Source organism: Mustela erminea, chromosome 7, assembly GCF_009829155.1.
Source record: "Mustela erminea isolate mMusErm1 chromosome 7, mMusErm1.Pri, whole genome shotgun sequence".
In the NCBI taxonomy this organism is placed as follows: domain Eukaryota; kingdom Metazoa; phylum Chordata; class Mammalia; order Carnivora; family Mustelidae; genus Mustela; species Mustela erminea.
In genome coordinates, this window is record NC_045620.1 from 84,358,446 (window position 1) to 84,379,024 (window position 20,579).

Sequence of the window (20,579 nt, forward strand, 5' to 3'; positions counted from 1 at the left end):
TATACGAGAGTCTGTGACGCCAATGAACTGCATGTGTACTAAAGCACATTGCACAGAATGGGCACTTAAGAAATGCTGGTTCTCGTGTTGATTATTCCAGCAAAAACTTGGTATTCCATAACAGAAGTGTGGACAAAATTCGTCAAGACTATGGAGCCCCTTGGTGCAGGGCTGCTGGGATGGCTGAGGACAGAAACCCCATCCCTGGGCACAGGTGTCCAAGTAGAGACATTTCATCATGTAAGAGTCTTTGGCAAATGGTAACTGTACAATTCAACAGCTTCCTGGTCTTCTGAAGTCAACATGAAACTCCTCCCTGCAACGGGGAATTATTCTGGGCTTTCAATTACCAGTGGGATTCCCACCCACCCTTATCCTGAAATGCCACCTCGACATTAGGAGGTTGGCTGTGGTTCTGTACCGCGGTCCTTGTCAGAGCAGGACTTTCCTAAGCTTCACGCCCACCACTCCAAAGGTGGACCGGTCTGAAATAGTAGCTTCTCCAGCCTAACTGGGTCATTCCTGGGGTGACAGCTACTGGAGCCTGACCTGGGGACAGATGAACTATCTAAACAAGAGCATAAAACAAAACAGTAAGATCCAATGGACAACACCATCCCTGCAGGTCCCATGCTGACAAGGGGAGTTCTGAATTGAAGGGGGAGAGGGCAGCAGAGGGGAAGCTTCCATAAAGGAGACTGGTCTGCAAAGCAGGCTAAAAAACAAACAACAACAACAACAACAACAAAAAGAAGCCAGGAGGGGTGCTTTTGAAAGGATTTTTTAAAAATCCCTGCTGCTTATGAAGTTATTAACTCTTTGCTTCGCCAAAGGCTGTCCCACCCACTGCTCTAGAAAGTCTCCGCTGAGGCCTGGGTCTCCCCTCAGCCAGGCCACCAGGGAGAGGGGCCTCCCCTCTCCCTTCCCAGCCTCTGGGAACGTCCTGCCTTCAAAGCCACAACTGGCAGCTGATCTCATCACACAGACGAGCAGCAGCACCCACCTATAGAAATGTAATGCGAGCTCCCTATGCAATTATGATTTATCTAGTAGTCACCTTAAAAAAGTAATAAACAGGCAAAACTAATTAGAATATAGTTGACATAATCCAATATATCTAAGATATTCTTGTATCCACAAGTAATCAAAATGATTTACTAATGAGAAATTATTTCGTATTCTTTGTAGCAGTAGTAGTATAAGTCTTCAAAACCCAGTGTGTCACTTTCCACTCTGTTCACACCAGCCTCATTCAGAGGGCACCACAGCGCAGGTGGCCAGGGGCTACGGTGTTGGGACGAGCGTGGGTCGAGAGCAGCAGGCTGTGGTCTGGCACGGCACAGAAATTCCCAGTTCAGTCACCTGGATCACCAAGAGGGATGGGCGGAGCTCCGTGCAAAATAGGACATCCCTGCCCCACCTCGGAAGGCCTCAGGAAAAGGCAGCTGGCTTCCCTCCAAGTTCCGCTGCAGCGCAAGCCACCACCCACGCAGCCCAGTCCCCACGGCCACTCTGCAAGTCACACAAGAAGACTTACATTTAAAAATAAAAACAAACAAAAAAACCCAACAAAAATAACAAACTCACCTGTGTGCTGGCCTGACATCTGTAAGCACAGAAAGGTAGAAGAGCAAAGATCGTCTCCCAGAGGCAGGCAAGCGGTAACGCTCACGCCTACATACCCAAGCCTGTCTGTCTGTCTGCCGGGTCTGAACTTGGCCTGGCGTCAACATGGCTTTTCTCTTCTTTGTGCACAGTCATGAGCACCAAATATATCCTCATCCCCTTGTTTTTCAAAGGGCAAAGCTGGAAGATGTTTTAAGAACAAATTAGGGCCCAATGAGGGGTGTTTTAAATTCTTCAAAGGGGTTAGAAGCATTCCTGGAACGATGATGCCCCTGTGGATATTCAGCTGGGTGCTTAAAACCCTCTCCAGTCGGGCCCTCTGTGGCAATCACTTCATCTCCTGGGGCTCTGGCCAGAAAGGAGCTGTTGGTCATCCGGAGGGAGGTGAGCTGATTGAGGGCACCTACAGACACCCACGGCCGGTCCCTGCGCACCCCTGCCGGTGTTCCCGTGTGCTGGGCTCAACCCTTCGGGACTGGCCTTACTCGCCGTGCTGCCTCACTGAAACTTCTCCAAGGAAAAGTCTGACACACCAGTATGGAAAAGTTCTCTTATCATTTGGAGAAAATAATTTAGGCCTGGGTAGATAAACATGTACAGGAAATACTTCTATAGAGGTCTTGATCCTCTGAAGATTAATAACCCACGGAGCTGGAGACTGGCCTCAAACTCGGAGGAAATAGGCAAGTTATAAAAACAGGAAGAGCGGGAAGTTTATTTTTGGATGAATATTTGTTCTAGTGAAGCTCTTGATACTGACACAAACCCTGATCTGTAGGTCATTTGCTCAGCTCAGCAGCTGTGGTGCGTGTTTCCACAAGCTGTCCCACCAGAGATTTCCGGGTCTTTCTGGAAAGGGCCTCACCCCCACTCCTGCAAAACATCTGCCTCGCTGCCACTGGCCTGGGGAATCCTTTCTCTGCCTTCCTGCTGGCGAGCAGACTCTGCAGCCCAGCTAAAAGCCTCCGCCGTCTCCTATAACCCTCTCGGCTGTGGTCCCAGGGCCTGAAGGCGGCCCATCTCTACCAGATGTGTGAACTGGGGCTGCTGGTATCTGCCACATCTGTCTGTCTGCGGTCAGCCTCCCTCCACAGACCGCCAGCCTCCCTGGTTCTCCTCTACAACCCTGTCGCCACACCTTGCTCAGCTCCTACAGCTTCTAGGCTCAAGCTACCTTTACCGCCGCCCCATCACCACCCGCAGGGCTGACTACATGATTCGCAGGGCCCACTGCCAAAGCAAAAAGACAAACATTAAGAATTTCCGGACAGCAATGGCTGAGCGTTAAACCAAGCAAGGTGGGGCTCTTGGGTTAAGAGAAAGTGCGAGGCCCTCAGGCTGCACAACTCGGGCAGGCCCTTCTGTAGGTCTTGAGACACAGCCCTGAAGACAGAGGACACAACCGCTCCTACAAAGAACCCTTCTCACCTCTCTTCACCCTCACAGAAATTCTTCTCTCCCCTCAAAGAAGACTTTAAAACAGGCTTCCAGCTTCTTTTTTCGTTTGTTTTTATTCAAATTTCAGTAAGTTAACATCAATGTAATATTCGTTTCAGGTGTACAATGTAGTGATTCAACACTTCCATATGTCAGCCGGTGCTCATCAGAGAGCGTGCCTTCCCTAATCCTCTCCTCAGCTTCCATCCAAAGTGACCCACTCACAGGCCCCCCTCCACAGAGCTCTCTGGTTCTAATTTATAGTATGGTTATTTATTTATCTGCCTCTCCTCCACCTCTGACTGAGACCAACAGTCCCAGGGCTCTGAGTTCACTGCTTAGTCACTTGTGTGCCCTCTCTTCCACTTTTCCAGAACAAAAGCTGGTCCACACGAGGACTACAACAAATTTCTACTGAACGGCCACTAGGACTAATGCTCTTTCCTTTAATGGCCACTCACAGGAGCCTCCAAGGACCTTTCCAAGTGACCAGTTAAGAGAAATTTTTAAAGCTCCCTAAAGATCGAGCTTTTACATAAGAGAAGATGCCCGGGAGGTCTAGAGACAGAATTACACAACGAGCTTGAGGGCATCTGAACAGGAACTTCCATTAACCACCATTATGAAACCTACTGGCCAGACACAAAGGCTGCACATGTTGACTTTGGCAGTGGCTTCACAGGTGGCCCAGCTAGCGCCGTGGCAGAAATCTCACCACCTCCTTGGCCGCTGTCAGCACCGTGGGGGGCATGAAAGAAGGAGGGTAAACAGGAGAGCCAGCACTGCCTTCCTTTCGTCTTATTCCATCGGACACAGGGGTGGATAGAGCTGAGAGGGTGGATCAATGCTTCATTCCCTAACAACTGCCACTGGAAAGCCAAAGAAAGACAAGAGCCTTGGATTTTCTTAACTAGAAACTTTAAATGAGATCTCAGTTCCCTTGAAATGATGACCTCTTCAGGGAAAAAGCTTGTGAGCCCAGAAGTTCTTTTGGAGCAAAGCAGCAGAATGAGGTAGGGAGCAGAAGAGATGGACCATGACCACTACCAACCCTGAAATGTGAGCCTGCTTTATTATTCTTGAAGAGGAAGAAAAACACTGGAAATCCCAAATAGCTTCCTAAACATTCAGGCAAAGTTGATTTTTCCAGCAATTGGCAACTGATCCTCCTATAGGAGATAGTGAGGCCAAGAGGGGGATGATATAGTATCGGAAAAAGCACAGGTGGGGTGCCTGGGTGGCTCAGTGGGTTAAGCCTCTGTCTTTGGCTCTAGTCATGACCCCAGGGTCCTGGGATCGAGCCCCACATCGGGCTCTCTGCTCAGCAGGAAGCCTGCTTCCCCCTCTCTCTCTGCCTCTCTGCCTACTTGTGATCTCTCTCTGTCAAATAAATAAAATCGAAAAGAAAAAGTGCAGGCATTAATTTTGTGTGTCCTCTACTATTAGAGGATCTCCCCCAAATTTAGTCAAGGCACATTCCTTCCCCCACAGGCCATTCAGAACCAATGAGAGCAACAGCAATAGCTTTACTGAGCTGGGTTGCTAGATCATTTGTTCTCCACCCCATCTCTGTGGGGAGGGGCCAGACCATCTGCACTTTTCTTGTTTGCTGCATTCTCCGCTTAGGGCACAGCTCCCCCTTACAAGATGTACAGTCACCTCTGATTACCCAAGACCCGAAAGGTACTGCCAACCTGGTAAGGTCTGAATGTAATCACAGATTTGTCAGAAGTAGATGATCCCCATCCTTCCAGTATGGTTCCCAGTCAATGGAAGAAGAGAGACCAAGCAACACACTCAGGGTGTCTCAGAGAGGACATTTCAGGTTTTGGACCTTCGGCGGTCATTCTGTGTGTCTACAAACACTTTGTTTCAGGAGTCCCAGGCATGAGCCTGTCCATCACAGCCTTCACTGTAGAGTCCTGCCTTCCTGGACACATTTCACACAACAAATACTGCCCACATAAAGTTCTTTAAGAGCTACTTTCTTTTTTCTTTTCTTTTTTTTTTTAAGTTGAAGCTGGTTTAATGTTACACAAAAACAGTTGGATTGTGAGGTACTCAGTAAATACCCTGCAGACCTAAAACCCCAAGGTTGGCAGGTGGCGGCTGGGGGAACTCTTCCTCTGTGACAGGTTGATTTTGTGATCAGCATGCTAAAAACCTCATGCAGAATGGCTTAAGTGGTAGGTACTCAATTGATGCTGGTTCCCTCACTTGTAGTCACACAACACTGGAGACAGAAATTCCAAATGGCTACCCAAACAATCTCCTCTGTAAGCTGTATGCACAGCTCCTGATAGTGCTTTCTCCTTCAGGAATACAGCTGGGACTGCTGAAAAGGGAATATGAACTCCCTCCCTTCAGAGGGTTCTAGTTTTCCTATAGAATAATTTGTAAGCCTCATCAGTTTTCACACAAAATCATGGTAAGCACACCCAAGTCTCAGCCTACTGAACAGAGAACAACAGCTAAATATATTCAATACCAGTAAGTGAAAAACACAAAAATTTCAAAGCATACCAGGTAAATGCTTCAAAATTATTTTTGAAGTAAACAGGACCCATGTTGCAAAATTAGGTAATTGTGTATATATGAATTCCAGAGCAGACATACTACAGCACTTGGTTAAACAAAATCAGAAATATTAAAATAATTAGCCCTATGCAACATCGAATGTGTATTTTCCAGTTCAGATTTAATAGTTTAGACTGTTAACTAAAAATGTGAACTTTAACCTAAACATACACATTTACGTAAAAAGGGAACTTCTAAACATGGAAAAACTAGGGAGAGTAAATAGCTAAAAACCACCATGAGTTAGCACTGAGGTTCGTGTCTTAAGGACAATGCCAGGTTTGATGCATGATAGAGCCAAAAAGAACCAGGCCAGAGACTCATCCGGAGCTGTGTTCAGTCCCTTATTTTCATACTTGTTTAGGGCGAGAAGTTTAACCCGAGTGAATCCAGAGCTTATAGAACTCTGAATCCGAGCCCTCAAAGTAAGGATCACAGGTCCCCCAACAGGGGCAGGGACCGAGACTTATCAGTACTTGACAAACAAGGGTAGTGTAAGGGGACGCCAACCCAGGGCCCCATGTGAGCAGACTGCCCAGCCCAGCCCATGGCTGCCTCCCACCTAAGGTCTCCGTTCCTACTCTATCCTGGGCCATGCCCAAACCGGCCAAGGCCCATAGGCTTGCAACTCCCTTTCCAGTAATTTCTGGAGCCCGAAGAATGAGGACCTTCATGAAAAACTCTACCGTTTCCTTGATGAGAGTGACTAATCTCCTCACTGGTGTGCTTACCATGTGCTCAGGGTCTGTTACCAATGGGGCAGTTAGTCCCTTGGTCCCATCCAAAGACTACCAGTAAGACGAGGGGGCAGGGGAAAGGGAAACAATTCATCCCCCAAATACACACACACTCTTATTGTGTTCTTTGTCGTTTCCTGGTACCCAAAACAAAACCCAAACCCTGAGCATGTAGTCCAGTGTCATAAATTTATATATTATAATATATTTAGAATATATTATAAATTAAATGATCTCTCTCAGTCTATCTCCTAGCCCACCTTCCCCCCATTGTCCTTGGTTTAGAGGTAAACTGCTCAACTGGGTAGCCACACAAGCCACCAATTTAGCCAGTACCCACAGGCACTGCTGGTTAATCATCTGGAGGAGCTGATTCTGATTCATGGGTGAAGTGGGAGATTCTGCATTTTTTTTTTAAGATTTTATTTATTTATTTGACAGTCAGAGATCACAAGCAGGCAGAGAGGCAGGCGGGGGGCAGGGGAGCAGGTTCCCTGCGGAGCAGAGCCCAGACGTGGGGCTCGATCCCAGGAGCCTGGGATCATGACCTGAGCCAAAGGCAGAGGCTTTAGGCTACTGAGGCACCCAGGTGCCCCCAGATTCTGTACTTCTAACAGCTCCCCAGAGATGCTGGCCCTGTGGTGGGAGCTGTGTGGAAGGGAGCTGTGGGCACAGGGGCTCTGGAAATCTTAACTGGCCCAGCCTGTCTCTTTCCCTCTAGTTTCTTAAGCCTCCACCCCTTTTCCCTTTGAGGATGAAAGGCACTTTGCTTTAAGGCTCTACCCCAGTGTCAGGAATCCCCCTGGCAATTCTCCCCTGTTCTCACCCCAGCAGATGTCTCATCACTCTTTTAGAGACAGCAGTAAAAAGATATATTAGTCTTTTTTTTTTTTTTTTTAAAGGAGTACCTTGCCTTAGGGAGCATGGTCTTTCCTTTAAACACTAAAAATTCTGAAGATACTCTACTTCTACAATTTAGAAAAATAATTTTGCTACATAACTTCCCTCTTCCCTCCCAAAAAAGTATGTTAAGGGGAGAGACAATAACTCATACTTTTGAACTTTCTGGAAGGAAGAGTATAAAGAAACACACAGGTTCTTTGAAAATATAACACACAATGTCCAAATTTAAACTTTGTTTTAGCTTGAACACCATAGTCTCCATGAAGAAGTACCTAAAACTTGATTATTTGTCGAATAACATTTCTAAGATGTAAAAGCAAAAAACATTCCCTGCCCTGCCCACCCCACACCTAAAAAGAAATGTGATTTTGTGCTTCCACATCATGGGTGAAGAATGCCAGTACCCTCTCATTGTTCCATTAATGTGACAAAACAAACAATTAAGCAGAAACTCTGGCGGAGTTCTCAACAAGGTACAAGTTCAGACAATAGCTGAAGGTATTTCTTTTTGGTAAAGAAATGGAGTTGCTCTAACTTGAATGAGGGTTAGGACGCTCTTTGCCACGCATGGATTTTTTTTTTTTTTAAAGATTTTATTTATTTATTTGACAGACAGAGATCACAAGTAGGCAGAGAGGCAGGCAGAGAGAGAGGAGGAAGCAGGCTCCCTGCTGAGCAGAGAGCCCGATGCGGGACTCGATCCCAGGACCCTGAGATCATGACCTGAGCCGAAGGCAGCAGCTTAACCCACTGAGCCACCCAGGCGCCCCGCCACGCATGGATTCTGAAGGAGCTGGAAACTCTGCAGGAGTAAAACTGCATCATAAGAGAAAATTGAAATGCATTTTAAAAAACCTGGACAGTAAAGCAAATTTTTCAAAGAAATGTTTACAACAGATAAGCAAAAAGAAAATCTACGACCTGTGATCTACCACCCAGAGATCACCACGGCTAACAAAGCAAGAGGCAGTGACTGGGGTTTTGTTGAGCAAAAGAGGGCGATAGATATCCTATTATACCTCACCCGATCCCTAAGTTCAGACTCATCTGGAAATGTGTACAGAGTTCAGAAACATCATGGGAGATTCTGGCCCCTAGAGAAATGCCTGATGGTCTGGGCAGAAGAGCCGAAATCACCTTCAGAGGAGAGAAAGACTGGGCAGCCAGACTCAGCAAAGTCAAGGAAAAGGAGAAGTGTTTCCAGAAATAACTAAAGCTGCACCTGGACCCAGCCCTATGCCACAAGATCATGTGGCAAAACTGAAAGAACTCTATCACCAGAGGCCAGTGCCTCTGCTATGGAAATCCCCACCCCAGGCTCCGGACGGGGAAGGTGTTTCCTCTGTTTGAGGTCACTGGCAGTCCCAGCATTGGGGGGGGCTGGAATGAAGAACAGCAGTAAGAATAAGAATGTGGCCAACTCGGTGCTCTGGTATGGGTGAGATCGACAGAAATGTCAAGAGAGGTAGCAATGGAAGTGGCTGGACCTGGGCGGCGTGGGGGGATGGCGGCAGAGAGCTGTGGGACCATGCGTGAATTACCCGATTCCTCTGTGCTTCCGTAAATGGGGATGTGATAACAGTACTTACTTCACAGGCTGCAATGATTAGAGAATGTTAACCACCTAAAGCATATGCAATGATATTGGCCGCACATAAGCACCATTTTGGCTTTTGCATATTTACTTTCTCCTGCGTTTTCTAAAATAAGCCATTTGAATTTTATCACCAGAAAATCTATTGCTTGACTCCTACACAGGCCCCATCAGCTTGTCACTTGTCACTTTATCTTCGGCCCTTCCTGCCAAATGGCACAAATTCATCTCCATATGCATACACGCACACTAGAGTAACCAACTGTCCAGAGTAGGGTTCTTGATGCTAAAACCAGGGCAGTGCTGGGCAAACTGGAACAGCTGGTCACCTTAATATACACATAGAAGAATAGAGAAGAACACGAGAGACATGCCTGTAACACCTCAGCTCAGAAACGACCATAACCATGCTACCAGTGTGATTAAGAGTTCCCTCCGGTTCTTTTGTTGCACATATGTTCTAGGCCAAATTCAGAGGGTGATCTGTAGATAGAGTTCTGTATCCTGTTTTCAGCCAGTGTTGTATTATTTGTGTAATTCCTGAACATACTGGGGCTGCATACCCTCTGGTTGTGTGGATGTTCCAAGGGGCTTAACCACTCCCCTATGCTCTCTTACCAACATTTTCGACTCCTATAACTTTAAGCACCACTTCCCATAAATGGTTTTTCATAGGATTATGATCTTTGAATTTCTAGAAGAAATTCTGAATAAAGATGATAAATTTAAAAAAAGATACATATTATCAAATGGCTTTCCAGAAAAAGTGCATTAAATTCTACTCCCAATAGCAGTATATGAAAAATGTCCCCTCACCAATGCCATATCAGCATTTTAAAATGTTTCTTTTTGATAATTAATAGCAACTGAAAAATGCTACTGTTTCATTGTATTACTTTAATAATTTGTGGGTTTTAAAAAATTTCATGTTTAGCCAACTCTTTTTCTTTTAACCAGTTAGCTTGGCATTTTTAAGATATTAAGTTGTCTGTTTTTCTAGTGGTTGTCTTAAGCATCTTTTTGGTAATTTTCTAAACTTTTCAGTTTTGTATTAACTCCAAAAGTCACAACTGAGGCAAACTTTTGTGTATGTATATCTGTCTGTTAAATTTGTCTATGGTATCACACAAACAGAAGCTTGGAAACTCATCAGTGATTCTTCTGTAATTCCTTCCGATACTTTGATGTATGAGCAATCCTTCGTTTAGAGAGAAGTTAAATATCTACTCAAGTGTCTGGTTTATTTTGTCAAGCTTTTTCTTTTCTATTTACCTCACAGTTTTGAAATAAAATGTGAGGTGAGGCTCTACATGCGAAGGAAATCATAAAACCCATGGTACAATAGCCTTGTGTTGAAATGAGGAAATTGTTAAGAAATTAAATCCGCAGGATACAAATAGGGGATTTGCAGGAGACCCACTCTCAGTAATGAATCAGCTCATTAAAAAGCTGTACTTGAAAATAAATAGGATTCATCAGAACAGGCCAGGGACACTCAATCCTCTTCCAACCCCAGGCCCTACCTAGTCTTTCTAAGTGTTATTTTGGTGAGCTGTTGGGAGCTGAGCAGAAAGTAAGCAGGATGGAAGCAGAGTCAGAATGGGTCTGGGGTCCTTCAGGCACTTCTGGTCCCAGACCTCAATGGCCAAGAGATTCTACTTCTGCCACTAAGTAACAGCAATAAGGAAGAGCAAGGGGCCTGTCAAGAGTTTAAAACAGCTTTCCCTGCCTCCTCTTCAAAAGGCAAAAGATCCCGGAACTAGCTATTTTTCTTACACAAAGTTATTGCTACGAGATAAAAACAAGGCAGCATGTTATCCAAAATCATGCCGAACGAAGGGCGCCTGGGTGGCTCAGTTGGTTAAGCGTCTGCCTTCGGCTCAGGTCATGATCCCAGAGTCCTGGGATCAAGTCCCACATCAGGCTCCCAGCTCCATGGGGAGTCTGCTTCTCTCTCTGACCTTCTCCCCTCTCATGTTCTCTCTTACTCTGTCTCTCTCTCAAGTAAATGAATAAAGTCTTTAAAAAATGACGAACGGTGGGGCGCCTGGGTGGCTCAGTGGGTTAAGCCGCTGCCTTCAGTTCAGGTCATGATCTCAGGGTCCTGGGATCGAGTCCCGCATCGGGCTCTCTGCTCAGCAGGGAGCCTGCTTCCCTCTCTCTCTCTCTGCCTGCCTCTCTGTCTACTTGTGATCTCTCTCTGTCAAATAAATAAAAAATAAAATCTTTAAAAAAAAAAAAAATGACGAACGGAGCCTTCCACCGCCTTTAGGACAAATGCACAAAGATGCAGGACAATAGTGGGAATATGTGGGAAATGGGGCATCGCTCCCCAACCTGCTCCTCCGACTCCATCCCCTACTCCTACCTGCTTTCCCAAATCCAGAGCTGAAGAGGACAATTTTACCCATCCCTGTTGGTTGAATAATCATAGTTCCCCCCCTCCCTTTGCAATTATAAACATAATAAAGAGATCTATCAGACAGAAGGATGATTTTTTTGGTGTCTCCTGGTCTGTGGCCCTCTTCTCCAAACAAGTATCTCAAATATTCATTCTCTTATACTACAGGGCATTTAGGCTATTCCTTCTTGGAGCATTCATTCATTCATTTATTCGTTCAATAATTAATCATTGCCAATTGTCAGACTACTCCTGATAATGAAAGCAGAAAGCCAGGGTGCAGTCAGAGAACTCCCGGTTCAAATCCCAGCTCTGGCATTTACCAGCTGGGGAATTCTGAGCAAGCTACTGACTTACCTTCTGCATCTGGGCTCTCATCTCTAAAATGGATTTAAAACCACACAAGGAAAAAATCACTGCGAGGACTACTTATTTTGTGTGAAAAGTACCCAGGGAAGAAAACTGTAGAATGTCAATCGATAGTGACTGCTGCTTGGGAACAACGCTTTCCCTATGCCACAGGGACCAGAAGGGAAGCGGGGTATATGTAAAAAATTTTGAAATCCAGCAAACATTTAAATTCTCATTTCCTCCTAGAAAGAGATCAACCACTGTTCAACAACTAGGAAATTATACATCATTACGTTTGGAAAGATGACTCCGCAGACAAATCCCTGGTTTTAAAATGCATAGGCTTCTGGCAGAGAGTGCTGCTTTTACAGGATGGTCATACACCGGGGGCGGCTGTGGGCACCTGCACAGGCCCCTCGTCTGATAGAATCCTGGAGGCCATTGTGAATGGATATGAACAAGGGCTTATCAAACCTTCTATTGCAAAGAAGCCTTAATAAGCCCCCAATCCAAGAACTGCCTCTGGGCCAAATATGAGGAACACACACTATCTGAAGACAGATGATTTTTTTAAGTGTTTTGGTTTTTTTTTTTAAGATTTTATTTATTTATTTGACAGAGATCACAAGTAGGCAGAGAGGCAGGCAGAGAGAGAGAGGATTAAACAGGCTCCCCGCTGAGCAGAGAGCCCAATACGGGGCTCAATCCCAGGTCCCTGAGATCATGACCGGAGTAGAAAGCAGAGGCTTAACACACTGAGCTGCCCAGGTGCCCCTGAAGACTGATTTCTTATCACTATTTCACAGACAAAGGATTATTCACCTGACTCACTGGAAGAGAGAGGCATACCCCTCTGCCCCTCTCCTGGCAGGTTCTAGACATTCAAGGGGACAGACAGGACTCTTTCCTCCATGTGGGCATCTCAGTCCCACATCTCTGTGCACTTCTGTCTGATACTAGGATGGCTAGGAGCCGTGAGGCATCTTGCTTATTATTTCAATTTTCTGGCACACCAAAACCCTTCTGATCACAGGGAGACTGAGGGAAGGCAGAATCCAAAGGACACAATACTCAGGTGCTGGCCAGCACAGTTTCTTCCCTTTGTAGGAATCGAAACAAAATTTCTGAAGCACTACATTTTCACATTATGCTACTTCTGGGTCTTTTACTTAGGCAAGTTTATACCAATCACAGGACTTTGATTCCTTTTCTGAACAAGATGAGAGACTGCCTTGGGTTGGGGTTGACTCTAGCAGCAAGTGTAAAACTGAGATGTCTATGACCAGGACTTGGCCAGTCCAAAGTCTCTCTCCATCACGGGCCCCTCCGGAGATATCACCATGTACCCTGCCTTGACCTCCCTCATTCCATCCCAGGTTCCTCTCCAGCCTCAGATCTAAGTGTCCAGCACAGCAAGTCCACAGCCCCAGCTCCACACTCTCCACACTCTTTTTTCCCACCTTCAATCCCCGTAGACCTCAAGCATCAGTAAGTCAGGCCTCAGAGGCCTCTGCCCCACTGGGGGCAGACCGTCCCAACCTGACCCTTCACATCGTTTGTAGGGTGCATAAGGAAGGCAACTTGCTCCCCCTTTTGCTCACATAGCCCTAGGGCACTCTCCAGGATCTGCACCCCACAAGATGGAAATCAGAAACCTGCCACACCAAGTCTCCTACCTCCCACCCCATCTTGTCGCCTCCACAGCTCCCACCCCCTCTGCCTCACCTCTGTCTCTCCTGGGCTTCTTTGGTGGCCCGATAGTCTCTCTGCCTCTGACCTCAAGTCTACCTCACACACCATACTCTATTCCACTTCCAGCAAGTCACTGACCCACTCTCGATCTCCCTATTTCCTTTTGAGTAGGAGGGGGCACCCACAGCACCCATTTCATAGGGTTGTCAGGACCATTAAAGAGCATTAGGGGTATCAGGCACCTGGCATAGTCGCTGGCACAGACTGACGAACTCTGATCTTTTCGCCTTAGAGTTGGAAACCCTGCTGGGACCACGCCACACCCCATTACATGCCTTCAATGGCTCCCTGCTGCTTACAGAGTAATTAACTCAGCTTTCAAGGTTCTTTCTTCCATCTGCCCCAAGCCACTTTTTTCTAAACTTTACCTTACCAACTACTCTTTTTTTCCTCAAATGATCTTTTGCTTAAGCTGATGCCTGCTTCATCCTAGAAGCCGACAGTTTGAGATTTGGAATCAGACTGTCTTGGGTTCAAATCTTTACTCATTTCCTACTTTATGAGTCTCCCTGGGCAAGTTATTTAAATGCTCCAGGCCTCTGTTTTTGTAGCAGGAAAAAAGCATTGTGACGATTAAATGGGATAACCAGGCTGACAACTTGGCCAAGTGCCTCCTCTGGTACAGTGAGAGCTGAAAAAGCACCAATTACTTTTCCTTCCAATTCTCCATCATCCTCTTGCTTTGTAGCTCACATGTTACCTAGCTCTGCCTAAAACACCTTCTCCTCTACAGAGCTAAGCCTGTCTTTCAAGGCTCAACTCAAATGTTACCCTCTCCATGAGGGTTTACTTGAAACCCACCCATCTAACTAATCTCCTTTCCCTTCCAAATACCAACAGTACATGGCGCTATTCTTGGGCATTTCACGGTAAAAGATTCCAAGTGGTCGCCCTACTGCAAGACATCTTCTCCTTGACTGACAACGTTTATGGAGAGGCCCCATGTCTGATTCATCTTTGTGCTCTCCACACAGTCCTGCATATGGCAGAAGGTTGGTAAATATTTGCTGAGTGAAAGAACACATTTTTGGAGGAAAGGCAAGAGGGAGTTCCAAGCTTTGAAGACTAAGGACCCAGCACCACTGTGTTACTGAGCAACAGGACAGAGATGGATTTGTCCAGGGACACACTAGAGAAGTAAAGAATGTTTTATTCCTAAGGAGCACTGAAGCCAAACTATACAAAGTAAAGTGAAGTCAGCCTCCTCCTGTCTACTCCAAGTGAAGCATGGCTACCTCTTCAGAGCCAAGAGTAGCCGCCATTTTAAACAAATAAGTCACGCTGCCTCTGGGCACAAACAGCCCTCAATGCTTCAGTCCCGAGGGGAGGGACTCTTGACTATCATGCACTTGAAAAATTAGATCTTTGATCCCAAGAGGCTATTCTAAACTTCTAACCAGGCCTGTCTGCTTAGCAGTTCGCTCCTTAAAAGCATGTGTTGGTAGCAAGTACAGCTGCATTCTTAATCACTTACACCCCACAACCAACTAAAGATAGCTTGAAGAGGTCTGCCATATGCCAAATTCTTCTTTTAAATAAGAACACAAGAACCGTTCATGCAAGAACAATTCAGTCACGGCCGTCAGAAAAGAAAAAAAGAAAAGGACTTGACTTTTCTCCATTTTGAATGAAACACTGAAGTAGAAAAATTCTGATAGAGAAATAGAGACACATTGCATCTTGGCACCCCCATTCACCAGCTTAGATCATCTTACATGACCTGGCTAGAAGCCCAACACTGATCAGAATCCTGAAGACGATCCAGTCCTGCCAGAAATCAGCCAATGACAGTGCCAAAGAATAAACCCAGCCCACAGGACCATCATACTGAACAAATGACAAGGTTAACTTTTCTCCCTGGGAACCAGAGTGGGCTTGGATCTACCTCTCTTCTTCTATCCAAACCCTACCAGTCCATCCAGGCAAAGCTCAATTCCGTTCTCTTCTTGAAGCTTCTCAGAACTGCTGAACCCAAGATAATCTCCCCTTTCCCACCATCAAATTCCTATAATGTTTCTGTCACCCTTTTTGGCCCTTTGCTCCCAATATAAGGTAATCCGTGATTATATTTAATTCACAGATCCGGCCTTTTTTTTTTTTTTTTTTTAACTTATTTTATTATTTGAGAGAGAGCATGCAGGTACACGCATGTGAGCAGGGGCTGAGAGAGTCTCAAGCAGACTCTGCACTGGGCACAGAGCCTGAACTCACAACCCCAAAATCACAGCACAAGCAGAAACCAACAGTCAGACGCTCAACCAACGTAGCCACCCAAGCACCCTGTCCTTTTGGCCTCTCTAGATTGCCAACTTCTGCAGGCAGGAATCTTAGCTAGATTTCTTTAGACATGTCACTTCCTCCAAACGAACAGCCCCTGACAGGCCCATGCCCAACATGGTAGAAGGTACAGGTATGAATACTTTTCCAATAGAGCCCCTGATGTACAACCCTTGTGACATCAATATTAGCCCTAATCTACTGGCTTTCTCAGGTTTAGCACTCTTCTGTCACCATGGGTCCTCCACAGTTCTCCTCCTCATGCCCTCCTGAATAGTTACAGGACATTTAAAGTAAATCAAGATTGGGTGATACGCTGGTATAAATATTTAGAGCTGACCTGGTAAAATTCGATAGTCTTATTCCTTGTAACTTTTTATTCCTACATGAAAAATGGCCACTTGTGCTTAGTTTTCCACGTATCAAGGACTACTGCATCTGCAAACTGGGCCAGAACTGGAGAATATTCTGATAGGATCAAAAGCATTTCTGCTCTTCCTGCCATCATCCCCTCCAGGACCACCTGTCCTGCATCTCCACCACCTAGACAGGTTGCTCTTAGGGCCTAAATGTGTAGCTGCATTGCTGGGGTTTCTTTCCTTTGTTTCTGTTCTGTGTTGGACCCTATTCCCTCGATTTCATGGTGTTCTCTTTTCCTTTCTCCCTTGCTCTGATGCAATGTTCTTCTACTCCCTGTTTTTGGTTCAGACTGTATCTGGAAACCCTGCCTTTCGGATTCTGTACCAAAAACTTCCATCTATCCCACCCCCAACTTTGCACCACCCACCCAGGCACGCAGTTCGGTTTCAGCTTTCTCCACTCTGCTAAATCAGCATTCACGCGGTGGCATTCCATCTTGTAAAATTTGGCTGAGATCTCTCTGGGAGGTTTCTGGGTTTATACTGTTTTTATTCCTTATGTCATTTTATTAGAGCTTTGGGAGGAAGCAGAGATATATACACTTGTTCAATTTACTACATTCAACCAGAAGTCAACAACTAATGTTTACAAGCAGAATTACAAGGTCAGTCATCATGTCTCCTACCATTTTTTTCCTCTTCCAGCACCAAATACAAAGACTTGCAAGTAGCAAGAGCTCAAGAAGTATTTGCCAAAAGTGGTGGGTCAATATTTTAATTAACTAAATGCAAACATTTAGACCACCCACAGATTATTACTTTTTAGATTTTATTTATTTATTTGACAGAGAGAGCACACAAGTAGGGAGAGCAGTAGGCAGAGGGAGAGGGAGAAACAGGCGCCCCACAGAGCTGGGAGCCCAACCAGGGGCTTGATTCCAGGACCCCAAGATCATGACCTGAGCCAAAGGCAGATACTTAACTGACTGAGCCACCCAGGCGCCCCTCAACCACAGATTACTAACTGCAACTCAGAGAATTAAAACCAACGTATTAATTTCTTTTCCAAGGTAATTCGGAAGGCACACTGGTTTCCTAGGAACTCAGACATCACTAGGAGAGTCAGTGGCTTTATGCAGCCCTGCAGCTGCAGGAACCCACCTTCTGATATACTCTGGAAATTTCTTTATACTACAACAAAACAAAGCAAAAAAAACAAAAAAAATCTTTAGAAATGATTATGCTTATTTTATTATTTTACTTTTTGCCCCAACATCAGTAAATAAACACCAATGCTGGTGGAACTCTAAAGTTCTTTGCATTCAAGATAAAGTCACTAATACTTAAGATTCTACTGTATTCAGGTACTTTCTAAGCACTATTATACACCAGAGAAAAGACAAAGGAGGTTCCTACTCATGGATAGGAAGACAGACCATGAACATGTAACAGTGATTAAATCCTGCAGATTTCAACCTGGGTGATGTAACAGGGTGACCAGAGTCAGGGAAGGCATCCCAGAGAAGCTGACATTTAAACTCAGATACAATTATGAGGAAGGAGCCGGTGATGGGAAGGACAGAAGGAACAGCACTTTAGTCAGAGGAAATGGCCAACACAAAGACCCTGAGACAAGGAAAGAGCTGGCCTGATTCCAAGAGAGTGGTACCAGATGAGGAGAATGATCGATCCAGGCTGACACAGGTGATTGGCAAAGCAGGTGTGAAGTTCCCAGGGAAAAAGAGACACAAAACAGTGTGGTTTCTGTAAAGATTGTTTGTTCTGCAGAAAACGTATTATACAGGGGGCAAGAGAGGGACAGAGTGCCAGAGGGCTCCACAATGCTTCGGGGAGGGATCATGCCGCCTGGACCAAGGGAGGTAACTGCAAAGGGCAAGAAGGACAATTTCATTCTGTCATGAAAGAACAACCACTTTGTTGATGAATCAGATGCAAACAGGCAGTACAGGAAAGTTGGATCAAAGATACCATGAGATCTGGGACCTGGACCCCGGAGGGAATGGTGGTGTCATTTGTCAAGACAGGGAAGGGTGGGTGAGTGGACTGCCCACTTTTTGGGGATCAGAACTTGCTTCAGACATTTAAGTTTAGATGCATGCTAGACATCCATGTGGCGACACCAGACACATCTGAAGTTCTGGGAATGGCCATCCTGGAGAAACTAATCTGTCAGTCATCTGCACACAGACAATATGCAAAGCCATACTGTGGACTAGATTCCACTCAGTAAAGCCTGTAGAGAAAGAAAAGAAGGCGGCAGCTTTGAGACCCCAGCACCGAAGTGGGTGTAGCCTTATTAGTGAAGGAACAGTAATTCATATCATAATTTACTACACAATCATAGCATCTTAAGACACGCTGGAAGTTAAACTCACACCTATATTATTGCCCGAATTAGAGTAATGGAATCCTACAAAGTAGCTGCATCCGAAGAAATCCTCTAAAAATTCGGAAATTATTAAAATCAATAGGCATGGTACAGCTATGCAAAGAACTGTAACTAAAGTTTTTATTGACTAAAAAAGGTTAGACAATGATGCGTACATTTGGTCAAAAACTGAGAAACAGAAACGGAATCTATCATGTTTGGGACTTTCTACGTAACTTCAACCCTAAAATTTTATCAGCACAATCCATGCCTTTTGCCAACACTGCAACAAGTAACATTTGTTTTAAACCCCAAAGCCCCCAAAAACATCCCCCATGTATTTATATATCCCTCAAAGCCAAATAAAAAGCATCAGACTTCACTGAAGGCTTACAGGGAATTCTGCCACGTGCTAGCTTCTCAGAGCAGCTACACTTGGGCTGTAGTAACCACGGGCAAACCTTAGGCGCTCCTAAGGAAACAGCTATTTCCAGAAGAGATTAAGTATAGAAAAGTCAACATTCAGAAGAAGTTATGCTAGACGTCTTTAGAACACCAAAAAACCCCTCAAAATACTACAAAGTGAAGTCTCTGCTACTGGAAACACAGACCCTGAGCCCCTCCACCCCAGACCTGCGGACTGGGACCCCGAAGCTTAGCCAAACCTCTAGGTGATGCAGAGGCACAGCAAAGCCCCGGGTCTAGGAGGCCTGGACATCCTGGCTGGACACTGGTTGGGCACTGCGGTCACTTGGTGAGTGTCAACACAACTTCCAAAGCAACAGCCACATCATCAGTTTCTGAAAAGGGATGTTCACGCTACTCGTGCTCCCCTTCATTGTTTTAAGGATTGTGTGTAGGCAGGCAACCCTGTCACATGAAGTGAAAATCTGTAATCAAATACACTCACAAAATTAATCACATATATTAAGTATATTAATAAACTGCATGGTGAATAGGTATAAAAATAAGTTTCTACAATTTGTCTATGACCAAACCAAATGTTTTAAAAGTCTTTCTGCTCTCTCTATTGGATGGCTTCGCAGGCTCAGCAACGGCAATTTTCTCAGGAACTGTTCTCAAGGAGCACATATGATTTAATGCTGTCATTCACACCATTCAATCAGCAGCTGCTGCCGGGCTCCTACCATGCCAGGTGCTGCACGCAATAACCAATCAGGCATATGCCCTGACCTCCCAGAACGAAATAAACCCTACTGTGCACAGAGTGGGTCCTGGGGTCTCTGGGAGCCGCAGAGTCAATACACCCAAGTCTGGGAACACAAGGTCACAGAGCAGCCACCTGTATCACAGAGTATAGGTTTTTAGTCTACAGAAACCACATGTCCATTTCTTATAAATGCACACAGTTCAGGCACCCCAGGGACCACCTCCCCAGCTTGGACATCTGCCAAACAAATCCCCCCACCCTCCAAGCAACTGGCCCAGGAAACCTCTGGAGGAACCTCCGCTGGACCAACCTCACTTAGCTCCAGACACGTGCTCACTGACAGACTGTGAGCTCCCCACTTTCGTTGGTTACACATGGGGCAGAAACATGATGTTAGGGTGTCTGAAAGGCTCAGTCGGTTAAACGTCTGCCTTCAGCTCGGGTCATGATCCCAGGGTCCTAGGATGGAGTCCCTGCTGAGCAGGGAGCCTGCTTTCCCTCTGACCCTCCCCTGTCTTGTGCACGCTCTCTCACTTTCTGAAATAAATAAAATCTTAAAAAAAAAAAAAAGAAAAGAAAAGAAACAGGATGTTATAACACAATTAGAATATTGACAATAATGGCAGCTTGCTAATATTTACCCCTTGTGCTTTCTTCTGTGCCAGGTGTTAGCTCATGTCACTGTGCACACACCAGCCCTTCTTCCAGAAGAGAAAACTAAGAAGGCTTGTAGTCTTAGCTTCTCCAGGTCACATAGCCAACAAACGGCAGAATCGGGGCTCCACTTGCCTCCTTACAGCACCTTCAGCTCGGTAGACAAAAGACGGTCCAAGGAGTCACCCAAATACTGGTTTCAGCTTTCCTTTTATCACTCAAATAGCAGTTAACAAGGGCCAGGTGCCACACGCCTTCCTCGGTTTTTCCTCTTGCTTAGATCTTAGTTTATTCTGGCCTCCAATATGCCACTGAAACGTTTAATGGTGATTCCTTTTTCCTTCATCACGA

General features: G+C 45.5%; 1 protein-coding gene across 3 annotated transcripts in view; it reads right to left on the minus strand.

The window, feature by feature from the left end:
* SPRED2 (sprouty related EVH1 domain containing 2) overlaps positions 1-20,579 on the minus strand; it is a 116,262-nt gene that overhangs the window by 69,456 nt on the left and 26,227 nt on the right. Inside the window, exons 1-2 of one of the 3 annotated variants that reach the window (XM_032352291.1) lie at positions 1,588-4,354; positions 1,363-1,512 (exon numbers count right to left, since the gene is read on the minus strand). The exons of 1 other annotated variant lie outside the window; for it this stretch is intronic. The gene's annotated coding sequence lies outside the window, so the exon portion shown is untranslated. Of the gene's footprint in view, positions 1-1,362; positions 1,513-1,587; positions 4,355-20,579 lie in introns of those variants that run through there. One more of the 3 variants, XM_032352292.1, reaches the window with a different exon arrangement.